General features: G+C 45.4%; 1 protein-coding gene across 1 annotated transcript in view; it reads right to left on the minus strand.

The window, feature by feature from the left end:
- The window catches only part of SLC25A45 (solute carrier family 25 member 45), a 58,607-nt gene extending 43,616 nt beyond the window's left edge, over nucleotides 1-14,991 (minus strand). Inside the window, exon 1 of the mRNA XM_044270822.1 lies at nucleotides 14,948-14,991. The gene's annotated coding sequence lies outside the window, so the exon portion shown is untranslated. The remainder of the gene's footprint in view (nucleotides 1-14,947) is intronic.
- Nucleotides 14,992-15,244: the final 253 nt, after the last annotated feature.

The raw sequence follows: 15,244 nt of genomic DNA on the forward strand, positions 1-15,244 counted from the left end.
CTTAACTTCTCTTTCCTCTCTTTCTTGTGTGTGTTTTTTTGCAGTTAGATACACCTTCCTAGTTTGGAACTTTCCAATCATAGTCGGATGGGCGTGATCATTGATAAAATTGTGACATCGTAACCTTACCCAGAATGCACTTTTGCTACTGTTGCAATGTCACCTACTGATACCTAGGTGGCACTGCTGTGTAAGCTATTTGCATCATAGTATAAAGGGTTAATTTATGTAAGTCTGAATAAAACGTATTCTATACATTTTGATCTTAAAAGCTTTAATTCAAAGCTATAGGGATTAATTCTGACACTTGTAGCAATTAGAGACAGACCTCTAGGCGTCTGTCTGAATGTTTCTCACACTGTTTATTTAGTGTATCATAAATAACTCCAATGGCCTTGTTTTCTCACAGAGATATCAGTACCTCCTGTCATACCAAAGAGGTGAATAATTGTTACAAAACACACATCTTCACAGACACTCTTTTAGAGACGAAGATTCTCCTAATGAGAAATATATATAATATACTGGATACATGTTGTCTTCATAACATATAACAGTATAATATAATATATATATATATATATATATATATGTCCTACTGATTGTCTTATGCTAAGGACTAAGGCTCTTTAAATGAATACATGAATAATATATATATTTTTGCTTCATTAATAAATACCTAATTGTATAGGGAATTATCACCAGCTGCATAGAGCTTATCTTTATCTCTTGTCATAAATTTAAAAGTAGACAAGGAGGCCTCTTCTCAGACTGGTACATTCATGAGAAGAATAACACTAAAAAGTTGAAACCTTTGTGTGACCTTACTTTGGCCTTCTCAAGACATACAAAATTGTAATTCTAGTCGAGCATGGCTCTTAAAGGCAATGCACATTCATCTTGACTAGAATGAATTTGATATCAATGCATTTACCTATGAAAAGGCACAACAAAGCGCGGCTAACTCTGGCGCATGCGCAGTGTCCCGGTGTGAAGCTGAACTCCGCTGAGATTTTCCATAAACTGTCGGTTTGCACATGCGCAGATCGTCAAAACTCAGGAACGCCTCCTCACGTCATTAGCAGTGCGACGGGAAGTCAGGAGGTAGGGAAATCTCACGAAGTAGGGTAATGTAACGCTACACCGGAAGGCGCTGTGCGTTCGTTCCACTGTGGAATGCACAGGAAGTTACACTGCGGGCCGCCTACCGGAAGTCGCTTTGCGTTCCACACTGGTCTGCTGGTCTCGGGCCTCGAATCATGGTTTCACGCCAGAACACAAGGCGAAGAAAGTGCTTCCAGTCTATACAATTTATTGTTGTACATGAGGGAGGTTTGTTTTTTTGTCTACTGTGACTATTTGTCAATTATTGTAGAAACATTGACATCCGGTTTCGGGCCCTTCTCCCCTTGGACGCCACCCCCATGTGCATTTTCGAAATCCTATTTAAGTATCCATTAAAGGGGAAGTGCACACAGAAGGAACATCACCTCCTGAAGTACTGGAGACCTGTGTTAAAAGACCACTGAAGGTAGCTTTTGGATTTTTCAGTATATTTTATTTGTAATTGTAAAAATGGAAATTAATCTTGCTTGTGGTGGTGATCCGGTTGAAATTAAAATCTTGTAGTGAAGAGAGAAATATTCATTTATGTAGTAAATAGTATATGGTACTGTCTACAAGTTTAATGCATAACAGTCTGACTTTTAGTTGAACTACACTGTATTTGATACCCATATTTTAGTTGTCCTTACACTTGTTCCTTCTGTATATAAACTTTTTATGTAGCAGAATATATGTATATTTTTTTCTGTATATTTTTATTGTATATTTAGTTATTTTGTATGTCTTATTCTTCTCTTAATACCCCTGAAGGAGGGTTGTGAGACCTCCAAAATGCACTGCGATATTTATATTTTCTACTGCAATAAACTACATTGATCATAAGCCTTGTCGTTGGCTGCCATCAATTGATACCATCTGACATGCGATCCTGGCCAGGGGGGCAGTTAGTCACAAGTGTCTTGAGCTTTATCCTGTGACTACCCCCCTGTGAAGTGAGTACTCTAACTTTCAGAATTATAAACTCTCTTTAGGAGATTATTCTGTATTACCACCATCCTCCGGTACAAGGGGGTACTACTTACCACACCTATCTCCTCCATACTCTTGGGAGTGGCACCTCCTATAGTGTTCTCCCTTTTTTTTAATCACGTCTGGTTGGATCCATTTAGCTATTTTGGAACCACCAGACCAGGTTCACCCATTACTGGTATTTTTATATTGGGAATGAAAAACCCTCCCTATAACACTTGTGCTGCCTTCCCTAAATAGTTACTGAACGACACTTAGACTGTGGTGCTATTTTATTTTCCTCTATTTACACTAGTATCTTCTCCATCCCTCTGGCGCCTTTTCCCCAGGGCCTATAGCCCTGGTGGAATCACTCAACCTCTTTTTTCTTTTCTCCTATTGCTGTCAATCATTATAAGCCAGGAAACTGTGTGCCGTGGGTGAACCACCAGTGCTTAGGTGGAGGTGGGAGACACTCCAGCGGAGGCTCTGTTGGACTCACGGAGTCTGGTGACCCTGGTACGTTCCGCTGAGTACACCGGCCATAAGGTCGGAGTCATGTGTATTCATGGGGACTTAAAAGACTACCCTACTGCTGTGGTGGCTCTGTCCACGGTTTCCAGCATATGGACCCACGAGGTGGCTGCGCAACCAACCTACACTATGAACTTATAATAGGGAGAGACTTACCGGGCTTCCCGCCACTGTGGCCGGTTACGAGGGTGACTGATACCCATGAGACAGGGGTAAACCTAGCAGAATGGCCTGGCTCAGGGGGGAGACCAGAACCCTGGGAACCTGAGTCCGAAGGGCCAGCAGTAGGGGTGACTGCCACTTCGGTGGAAGAGGGGCAGACAACTCCGCTAAGTGTGATGTAGGAGACATGGAGGACTTGCCACCGTGTCCTGAGCTGGCAGACCTCAATGTATCTGGGGATAATTTTGGTACCGCCCAGCACTGGGACCCAACCCTATCCCAAGCCTGGGAAAATGTATTAATAGTAGATAGTGAACCACAACAACCAGGGGCAGAGTCAGTGTTCCCCCGTTTTGTGGTTCATCAGGATATGTTGTATTGGGTAAATCGGCTGCAAGGTGAATCCATTAAACAGTTGGTGGTGCCCCAGGCTTATCGCAAACTTGTGTTAGAGTTAGCCCACCAGCATGTTCTCGGTGGTCATCTGGGAATGCAGAAAACACAGGACAGGACACTACAACAGTTTTACTGGCCCAGTGGAGGTGGATGAGTTCTCTAAGTCTTGCCCGATATGCCAGGCAACTAGCCCCCAGCAACTTTTTTGCAGTCCCTTGGTGCCTCTCCCGATCATCGAGGTGCCGTTTTAGCGAATCGCTATGGACCTAGTAGGCCCAGTACCAAAGGCCACTAGGGGACATCAACACCTCTTGATTACTCCACTGTGTACCCAGAGGCAGTGCCACTGCGACATACATCGGCGAGACTTCTAGCTAAAAAGCTAATGGAAATGTTCTCCCGAGTGGGGTTACTACCTAAAGATGTCCTGACTGACCAGGGGACGCCTTTTATGTCCAAGGTCATGAGGGAACTCTAAGTTACTGCATATTAAACAGTTACGGACGTCTGTGTACCATCCACAAACGGACTGGTCGAAAGGTTTAACAAAACTCTAGAAACCATGCTAAAAAGGGTGGTGTCCAAAGATGGAAAGGATTGGGACCTTCTTCTGCCCTATCTCATGTTCGCAGTGCGAGAGGTGCCCCAGGCCTCTACTTGGTTCTCGCCCTTCGAATTGCTATATCGCAGACATCCTCATGGTTTGTTGGACGTAGCCAAAGAGGCATGGGAACAACCCACTCCGCATAAAAGCATCCTTGAATATGTTACCAAGATGCAACAGTGGATAGAGACCGTTTTGCCTCTTGCCAGGGAGCATATGGAGGCCGCTCAGCAAGCCCAGAGTCGGATCTATAATCGGCAGGCCCGGGTCCGGATCTTTAACCCGCGTGATCGGGTTTTGGTTCTGGTGCCGACCGTGGACAGTAAGTTCCTAGCCAGGTGGCAAGGGGCCCTACGAGGTACGTGAAAAAAAATTGGAGAGGTAAATTACAAAGTACATCAGCCGGACCAGGTTTACCATGTTAATTTATTAAAACCTTGGAAGGATAGTGAAACCTGGACAGCCTGCGGCAGGGCTTTCTAGGGCAAAAGGTTCCGGCTCCTCTGTCTGATGCAAAGAAAGCGGTTGCCACAATAAAAATTGCTGACAGCCTCTCCTCTAAACAGGCTCCGGAAACCAGGGAGTTCGTTAGTCGGAACACGGATGTGTTCTCAGAACTCTCTCGACGCACTTCCGTAATCCAGCATGACATTGTCACTGAGCCTCAGGCAAAAGTCCGATTAAAGCCATACCAGGTGCCAGAGGCTTGGCGAAAAGCCATCTTGGAGGAAGTGCAGCTCATGCTGCGGCTAGACGTCATTGAGGATTATAAAAGCGAGTGGGCCAGTCCTATAGTCTTAATTCCCAAGCCAGACGGGACGTTACGATTCTGTACAGATTTTCGGAAATTAAATGAAATATCTAAGTTCGATGCATAACCCATGCCTCGGGTAGATGAACTTATTGAGAGCTTAGGCCAAGCCAGGTATTTTTCTGTTTTGGACCCCAAAGGGTACTGGCAGGTACCCTTGACGGAGGCTGCCAAAGAGAAAACTGTCTTCATTACACCAGAGGGGCTGTACTAATATAAGGTGTTACCCTTTGGCCTGCATGGCGACCCCGCCACTTTCCAACGTCTAATGAATATTGTACTTCGTCCACATCGGCGGTACGCCTCGGCTTACCTGGACGATATTATCATTCACAGTACCGACTGGGAAAGTCACCTGTCCAAAGTACAGGCCATAGCGGACTCCCTTAGAAGGGCAGGACTAACAGCTAACCCAAAGAAATGTGCGATAGGGTTAGAGGAGACTTAATACCTTGGGTATGTCATTGGGCACGGAGTCATCAAACCCCAAGTAAGCAAAATAGAGGCGATAAGGAATTGGCTCCGACCTGCCACCTCTAGACAAGTTAAGTCGTTCCTGGGACTGGTGGGCTATTACATGAGGTTTGTCCCCCATTTTGCCTCTTTAGCGGCTCCGTTGACAGGGCTCTTAAAGGGGCGGAAGTCCGTGATAGTCCACTGAAATGACCAGGCGGAAGAGGCTTTCTCCAATTTGAAGTCAGCCCTGTGTGGGTTCCCGGTTTTGGCGACGCCCGACTTCAAGAGGGAATTTGTGGTACAGACTGAGGCCTTCGAAGTAGGCCTCGGTGCGGTACTGTCTCAGAAAGTCAATGATGAGGAGCATCCCATTGTTTTCCTCAGCCGTAAGCTCACTCCAGCGGAGATCCGGTACAGTATAGTGGAGAGAGAGAGTACCTGGCCATCAAGTGGGCTCTCTCCGCTATTATCTGTTGGGGAGGAAGTTCCGTCTGGTGACCGATCACTCACCTCTCAAGTGGATTAGCCAGGCCAAAGAGGAATGCTTCTTGTCTCTGCAAAACTTTAAGTTCACAGTAGAACACAGGGCAGGGCGGTTACAGGGAAAGGCGGAAGCCCTGTCCCGAGTACACTGTCTGGCGTGTGTTCACCCCTCAGGGTTGAACAAAGGGGGAGGTATGTAGAAAGGCGCAAGGGTCCGTCATTGACGGAAGGTACGTGTCACTGAGGTTCCTGGCCTCGGTGAGATAAGAAACAGTAATTTTGTGTGTCATCGGCACCTAGTGCTCACTGACACTGTTTTACTTAGTGTGGCTGTAAAGCCAATCCGGCTGGTTCTTATTGGGAGCAGCCAAAGAGCAGGGTGGTTGGCTGTTCCCCACGTCCAGGCCAGGTTTTGGGCTAGGGTTTAAAAACCCAGCCAGCAGCTCAGATCCTCCAAGTGATGGTGGAGATGTGGAAGCTCTGTGTTTTTGGGAGCTGCGGAGATCCCCCATACTACAAGGCTGAGAGCTGCATGAGAGCCGCCTGCTGGGAGTCAGGCGCCCTAAAGCCTGCTGTGGTCTGCCAGGTGATTTATGATATTTTGGGAACTCTTTCTGTGTGAACTAACACCAGGACCCTGTAAAGCATTGTTTTCCTTTTCTGCCTGCTCTGTGTGAATAAACACTGGACTTTTGTTTTTTCAACCGTGGTCTTGCCTCTGTATTGCGTCCGCTTACCCTGCCTACCAGAGCACATCCCTACAGCCCTCTGAGACATACGGTCCGTGAGCAGGCCATATGTCCTGGAGCTGCATACATTGTGTGCACGGGAGTACACAGCATGATAGGTTACTATGATGCTGTGCGCATCGGGCCGCCCGCCGGACTATTGTCCTGCACTCAAATGATATTATGAGTGCGGGACAATAGCCCCGCGGGTGGTCCTATGCACACAGCATCATAGTAATCTATGATGCTGTGCGCTCCCATGCGCACGATGTATGCCGCTCCAGGACATATGGCCCGCTCGCGGACCGTATGGCTCGGAGGACATATGGTCGTGTGCATGCGCCCATAAGGTATAATGGAAATCTGCACCTGTTCTGTGTTTAGAGCTGCATTTAGTTTTGACTCAAAATCACTGATGGAGATCACTGATTGAACACTGAGGCTGTGTTTACATTTCCGTTTTTCACTGGAGTCTATGGGTCCGTAAAAATTACGGACTCAACACAGATGGCATTTTTCACTGACCACTGATAGGAGATGCTCTGAAAATTAATTTTCAGCTCAGCAGTATCCTTGGGATACGGATGCACACAGGGGTTAGAAAACGGACACACAGACCAAACACGGATGCTTCACGGACATCTTCACGGATGTAACATGGACATATTTTTTCACGGATTTGAAAAGGACACAGAAATGTGTACGAGGCCTAACTGTCTGAACAAGGCATTACTCAGCTGAGCTGGAAAGTAAGAAAAGTGTCACAAGTGTCATAGTTATAAGAATATTTTGCCGCTTTAGTAAATACTTGTGATCTGATCTCATATTTTCATATTAGCACTTTCATTAGATATTAAGCTCCTGGGATCCTTTGCTCATTACTTTCTTAGTATTAAATGCTCATCACTGTAACTCCTCTAGTTAGTATTTGAAACACACAAAATTAGTATACAGGGCCGGCGCTACCATATAGGCTACCAATGGCCCCCCGAGTCCTTAGGGGCCCCCGGCCCGCAACTAACTATAACTAACAGCACTGCACTAAGCGGATAGTCCTGGAGTCCGGATTAATGGAAAGACTGAGGCGGCGCGGCGAGACACACTGCAGCGGGGCCCGCGGCCACTCTGAGCCCCTTTCTGCTGCCTGCCTCTTTAAGGCTAGATTCACATGTCAGTATTTTTACCTTTCCAGATAAACGTTCCTTTTTTTGCAGATCCGTTTTTCAGTACAACCTTCTGTTTTTTTACTAAAGTGCTTCCGAATCAGTTCCGTGTTTCCGTTATTCAGTTATTTTTTTCCATCCATTTTCCTGTCAACGGACCCGCAAAATCGGATGACATTCGGATGGTTTTGTGCATGTCATCCGCATTTATGCGGATCCATTGACTTGAATGGACAACGGACCCGAAAAACGGACACAAAGTAGGACAAGCTTAATTTTTTTTCAGGATCCGCATACTGGAAAATAGGAAAACGGAACGTGATTCGGACAGCACTATGATTGGTGTCCGCATTTTTGCAGAGGCAATTGAAATTAATGGATCCGAAAAAACTTCGGAACGGAAACGGAGTGTTATAGCGGACGTGTGAATGAACCCTTAGAGAGCAGTGGCTGCTGGAGAGTGCCGCCGCTGCCGCACAGGCACGTCTTCGCGCCTGTGACGTTGCCACTGCCAGCTCCGCCCCCAGAGAAGAAGGCCACTGTCTGCCAGGGAAGCCTAGAGATGTGCTAACCTGGAGAAATGTGCATTTGGGCAAGGGGAGGGGGCTGGGGGGGTTAGAATGAGAGATGTGCATGTGATGTGCTGGAGAAATGTGCCATGGGGGGGGGAGGGGAAGGAGAGATGTGCTTCTGCCACTGGCCCATGGAGTGGGAGAAATGTGCCATGGGGGGGTTGGCACTTAATACTGGCACGTGGGGGGAGCGGGAGGCTCTTGATACTGGCACAGGGGGAGGAAGAAAGGCACTTGTTACTGGCACATGGGGGGGAAGAGAGGCACTTGTTACTGGCACATGGGGGGGAAGAGAGGCACTTGTTACTGGCACATGGGGGGGAAGAGAGGCACTTGTTACTGGCACATGGGGGGGAAGAGAGGCACTTGTTACTGGCACATGGGGGGGAAGAGAGGCACTTGTTACTGGCACATGGGGGGAGAGAGGCACTTGTTACTGGCACATGGGGGGGGAGGCACTTGTTACTGGCACATGGGGGGAGAGAGGCACTTGTTACTGGCACATGGGGGGGAGAGGCACTTGTTACTGGCACATGGGGGGGAGAGGCACTTGTTACTGGCACATGGGGGGGAGAGAGGCACTTGTTACTGGCACATGGGGGGGGAGAGAGGCACTTGTTACTGGCACATGGGGGGCATGAAGAGGCACTTGATACTGGCACATGGGGGGCATGAAGAGGCACTTGATACTGGCACATTATTATAGGGCACTATGGGGGCTTCTACTGAGGCCACAAAAAAGGGGTATTTTATATGGGGGGCTCTGTGTGGTACTAGTATTATCAGGGGTATTATCTGTTTCTGTAGTATAGTATTGGGGAGCACAGCAGCACAGTATTGGGGGTGGTAGGATGATTTGTCCAGAAGATGAGAATGATGGAAAAGTAGTAAACTAAGATTTTTTTGTTGTTGTTGTTGTCGTCAAAATGCAGAGACGGAAAATGGCGACAAAATGGTGGTCTGGTCTGAAAGGAGAAGACGAGGACAGAGAACATCTACATCAAAGGAGATGTCACTGGATGTAAGAGGTATGGGGCGCTGTATTTCTGTAGTGATGGGGGGGGGGGCGTTAAAGTCAGCAAGTGTCGTGGGATGGGGGGCCTTTATTGTTTTTCGCTCCAAGGCCCCATTTCACCTAGGACCGGCCCTGTTAGTATATGCTGAGCTGACGATTGCAGTCTTCGGAAGGGGTACATAGATTTAGGTATAGATGTATTAATATCCCCATATTTTATTACAGAAAAGGTTTAAAACTCAAAGCTTTCATTCAAACCAGAGATGGGCAAACTTTTTGACTCGTGGGCCACAATGGGTTCATATATTGGACCTGGGGGCCGGACCAAGAGTAGATGGATAGGGCGTTTGTGTGAATTAATATAAATAAAATTTACATTTTGTAACATTAAAGGTTTAGTTTAATTTAAGGTAGAAAAGCATAAAAAGTGTTATTGTACAAAACTTTTATGCAATGTATTTCTTTCATAACATAGTATGTATAACTCACCTTCAATTTTAGTGGGAACAGTGTTTGCTAAGGCATCAAAGTCTGGAGTTAGCTTTGTTGTTGCAATTCACAGAATAGATACTGTGCCAGTATATAGGGCCCCCATAGTGCTTACCCTCATCTCCATAGTGTTCCCCATATTGTGCCAGTATATAGGGCCCTCATAGTGCTTTCCCCTCTTCTCCATAGTGGCCCCCATAGTGCTTCCGCCTCTTCCCTGCACCATTCATCTGTATCGCTGTCCTGAGGACGGGAATACAGATGAATATGAAGATGAGCGCTTCCATTTGGTGTAATGGTTTGTATGCCAATGAATTTCATGACATTAGGGTCGCCGTTAAATATGTTTAGCGATAGAAGTTTTTTTTTCATTCAGGTTGTCATCATAATGATCCCTTATCCTTTGTCTAAAATCTCTTTTAGTTTTTCCCACATAATCAAGGGGGACGGTTAAGTTGGTTCCCAAGGTTCCGAGGTTCCCACATGGGTTGGGGGTTACCCTTATTAGGGCAAGTGCTACAACAGCGGGCAAAACATGTTCGGCTACCTGCACACGTTGCGGATTACGCACCAATTTTTGTGCATAAAAACATAGTGAATGACATTTGACAAATCTCATGTACACTTTGTGTATATTTTCTGTGTGGAAACTGACCATATTTTGAAATCTGAAGCATATCAATTTTTTGTGCAATTCAAAGGGTGAGATCGGTGCAAAACTTAATTAAAATCTGCAAAAAAATCTGCATGTGACTTGTATGTCATTTGTAAATTAGCCCCCATGTGCATGTAACCTTAGGGAGATTATCACCAAACCAGTCAGGGTTTAGGGAGAGTGAACCTCTACATTAGGCCTCATGCACACGACCATTTTTTTTAAGGTCCGCAAAAACGGGGTCCGTAGGTCCGTGATCCGTGACCGTTTTTTCGTCCGTGTGTCTTCCTTGATTTTTGGAGGATCCACGGACATGAAAAATGAAAAAAAAATCTAAGTCAAGTTTGCCATTGAAATGATAGGAAAAAACGGACACGGATCACGGACGCGGATGACAATCTTGTGTGCATCCGTGATTTTTCACGGACCCATTGACTTGAATGGGTCCGTGAACCGTTGGCCGTGAAAAAAATAGGACAGGTCATATTTTTTTCACGGCCAGGAAACACGGATCGCGGATGCGGCTGCCAAACGGTGCATTTTACGATTTTTTTCCACGGACCCATTGAAAGTCAATGGGTCCGCGAAAAAAAACTGAAAACGGCACAACAGCCACGGATGCACACAACGGTCGTGTGCATGAGGCCTTAACCAAAAGACCCCTGCATATATGCCATATGGAAGCCTCACTATAAGTCCTGATCCTTTCCATATTATATGGGTAACTGAAAGTTATTTTTAACAATTTTATCATAATACATTTTATCTAAAAAATAAACATCCCAAACACTGCTGATAGAAACAGACGCAGTGGAAGCCTTGGCCAACAGAGGACCAGTCTGCACATTGCAGGAGACAGAGCTGCAAGTAACTGTTGCTGGTATACTACACTGTGTAAGTTCAGATTGGTTCCGCTGGGTGGCTAAATTACTATTTAGGCTCTGTAACTCAGTTAGGCCTCATGCACACGACCGTTGTGTGCATCCGTGGCCGTTGTGCCGTTTCCCGTTTTTTTTCACTGACCCATTGACTTTCAATGGGTCCGTAGAAAAATCGGGAAAATGCACCGTTTGGCAGCCGCATCCGTGATCCGTGTTTCCTGGCCGTGAAAAAAATAGGACCTGTCCTATTTTTTTCACTGCCAACGGTTCACAGGACCCATTCAAGTGAATGGGTCCGTGAAAAATCACGGATGCACACAAGATTGTCATCCGTGTCCGTGATCTGTGTCCGTGTCCGTGATCCGTGTCCGTGTTTTCCTATCATTTCTATGGCAAACTTCATTTTTTCATGTCCGTGGATCCTCCAAAAAACAAGGAAGACCCACGGACGAAAAAACGGTCACAGATCACAGACCTGCGGACCCTAAAAAAAAACGGTCGTGTGCATGAGGCCTTATCCAGTGATCCTGCCCTGAACTTCAATGTACAATCCAGCAGAGGAGGTGAATGACGTCACAGCACTAGGCAAGCTGGGAGCTTCCTGTGAGGCTGCCTGGTGTCAACTTTCTTAGGCAAGGGCAACACTGGTCACGCGACACCTGTTGTGGCCAGGACCGCTGAGTAGCAGTGATCCCAAAGAAATGCATGGGATTGCCGCGACAGTCGTATGAAATCCAACATGGCTGGATTTCTTGTGACTGCCACAGCGATCCCATGCATTTCTATGGGATCACCACTACTCAGTGATCCTGGCCACAACAGGTGTCGCATGACCAGTGTAGCCATGTAGCCCTTGCCTTAGAGGAGTCGGGAAATTTAAATATAGTGCAAGTGCCAAACACACTCTATTTACTATAGTAATTCTTCCTTTTTTTTCTCGTATTCAGATATTTTATTATTTCATTAAAACATTTTTTAAATAAAAATGAGTGATAGGTTCTCTTTAAATAGTGCGGCAAGAATACACAAACATATCCATTACATACAGACGCAGCCGAGCTAAACTTGATGGTTAACACGTTAAGTAAAAAATGGCACAAAAAGGTTAACTAAGGGTGCATTTACACCAATTTCTGTCAGATAATCTGTTGGTGTAAATACACCAACTCTTTCAATGTATTTTAAGAACTTTTATTAAAAGATGGCACGAGTTAACACTGTGACATCAGAGTTATCAGAGTCAATTTTAGCATGTCTACATCTGTACACCTACATATTACACACAGGTATTACACTGGTTCCTAGAGTTACAATATGAATTGCTTCCAGAATGACCATTGTAACTTGAGTTTATAGCTTTATTGAAAACTAGTAATTGTTTCCAAATTATCACCCTAAGGTAAAAAAAAAAAAAAAAGAAGAAAATATAGATTTTAGAATAATAAGCATATAACCAAGACATACAGGTCCTTCTCAAAGAGTTAGCATATTGTGATAAAGTTCATTATTTTCTGTAATGTACTGATAAACATTAGACTTTCATATATTTTAGATTCATTACACACCAACTGAAGTAGTTCAAGCCTTTTATTGTTTTAATATTGATGATTTTGGCATACAGCTCATGAAAACCCCAAATTCCTATCTAAAAAAATTAGCATATCATGAAAAGGTTCTCTAAACGAGCTATTAACCTAATCATCTGAATCAACTAATTAACTCTAAACACCTGCAAAAGATTCCTGAGGCTTTTAAAAACTCCCAGCCTGGTTCATTACTCAAAACCGCAATCATGGGTAAGACTGCCGACCTGACTGCTGTCCAGAAGGCCATCATTGACACCCTCAAGCAAGAGGGTAAGACACAGAAAGAAGTTTCTGAACGAATAGGCTGTTCCCAGAGTGCTGTATCAAGGCACCTCAGTGGGAAGTCTGTGGGAAGGAAAAAGTGTGGCAGAAAACGCTGCACAACGAGAAGAGGTGACCGGACCCTGAGGAAGATTGTGGAGAAGGACCGATTCCAGACCTTGGGGGGACCTGCGGAAGCTGTGGACTGAGTCTGGAGTAGAAACATCCAGAGCCACCGTGTACAGGCGTGTGCAGGAAATGGGCTACAGGTGCCGCATTCCCCAGGTCAAGCCACTTTTGAACCAGAAACAGCGGCAGAAACGCCTGACCTGGGCTACAGAGAAGCAGCACTGGACTGTTGCTCAGTGGTCCAAAGTACTTTTTTCAGATGAAAGCAAATTGTGCATGTCATTCAGAAATCAAGGTGCCAGAGTCTGGAGGAAGACTGGGGAGAGGGAAATGCCAAAATGCCTGAAGTCCAGTGTCAAGTACCCACAGTCAGTGATGGTCTGGGGTGCCATGTCAGCTGCTGGTGTTGGTCCACTGTGTTTTATCAAGGGCAGGGTCAATGCAGCTAGCTATCAGGAGATTTTGGAGCACTTCATGCTTCCATCTGCTGAAAAGCTTTATGGAGATTAAGATGTCATTTTTCAGCACGACCTGGCATCTGCTCACAGTGCCAAAACCACTGGTGAATGGTTTACTGACCATGGTATTACTGTGCTCAATTGGCCTGCCAACTCTCCTGACCTGAACCCCATAGAGAATCTGTGGGATATTGGGAAGAGAAAGTTGAGAGACGCAAGACCCAACACTCTGGATGAGCTTAAGGCCGCTATCGAAGCATCCTGGGCCTCCATAACACCTCAGCAGTGCCACAGGCTGATTGCCTCCATGCCACGCCGCATTGAAGCAGTCATTTCTGCAAAAGGATTCCCGACCAAGTATTGAGTGCATAACTGAACATAATTATTTGAAGGTTGACTTTTTTGTATTAAAAACACTTTTCTTTTATTGGTCGGATGAAATATGCTATTTTTTTTTAGATATATGAAAGTCTAATGTTTATCAGTACATTACAGAAAATAATGAACTTTATCACAATATGCTATATTTTTTAGAAGGACCTGTATAATGTCCTTACATGCAGCAGTCAGAAATAAATACTGGAAGCTGTAAATCACATTCTATGATAAGGACACTGGCTATTTCACCGGTCTCAATGGTTGCATCATTGGTCTTATCTGTAACTGGCCTGTGAGCAGGGCATCCCCAGACAGGCCGCTGAAGTAAGTGGTTCAGTGCTTAACCTTGGCTTCCGGTCTGAGTCCTTGCAGCAACTCAAGCATGCGCCATGTTTTGGCACATGCGCAAGAGTAAGGCTACTTTCACACTGCCGTTTCTGGGTTCGCTTGTGAGATCCGTTTCAGGGCTCTCACAAACTGTTCAAAACGGATCACTTTAGCCCCAATGCATTCTGAATGGACAAGGATCCGTTCAGAAGGCATCAGTTTGGCTCTGTTCCGCCTCAATTCCGCATGGTCAGGCGGACACCAAAACGCAGCTTGCAGCTTTTTGGTGTCCGTCTGACGATGCTGAGCTAAACGGATCCGTCCTGACTTACAATGTAAGTCAATGGGGACGGATCCGTTTTCACTGACAATATGGTGCAATTGAAAACGGATCCGTCCCCCCCATTGACTTTCAATGGTGTTCAGGACAGATCCATTTTGACTTTGTTCATGATAATGCAAACGGATCCGTTCTGAACGGATACAAGCATTTGCATTATCGGTGCGGATCCGTCTGTGCAGATACAAGACCGATCCACACCAAACGCATATGTGAAAGTAGCCTAAGCTTTCACATCATAGGAAGTCCCAGCCTATAACTTTCAGCTTGTTCAATCTGCTGGCATGTTCTGCCAGACTGCCAAACCTTCTGCTTAACAAGGTAAGGGAAGAGCTGTCACCCCATACTTGTTGTTTGTTTGCTATACAGATGTCCTCACCTAATGAGACCAGCAGGGAGAAGCAAGGCTAGACAAAGATTATGTACAAAATGTCAGCAGGCCTTACCAGATGTTTGGAGGTCTAAGGTCCGTTCTCATTGTCAATCCTCATCTGTTCAGTCTGAGAAAAGCAACTTTCTGGGTTTAAAGATCTGTGTATTCTTCTCCACAATTGATTTCTTTATGAGATGTTTCATCTGCATAAGGAGAGACTGTTAGAGGACTTTGACTCAGACGATTATTACCTCTTTAATAAAGATAAACTGCTTGGCTTAAAGCTCTTAAAAACTGTGGAAATAGAGATGTTCAGAATAAACCAAACAGATATAGACTTACTTTTTTCACACCAAGAGCAACATTCTCC

This window comes from Bufo gargarizans, chromosome 10 (genome assembly GCF_014858855.1).
Source record: "Bufo gargarizans isolate SCDJY-AF-19 chromosome 10, ASM1485885v1, whole genome shotgun sequence".
NCBI lineage: Eukaryota > Metazoa > Chordata > Amphibia > Anura > Bufonidae > Bufo > Bufo gargarizans.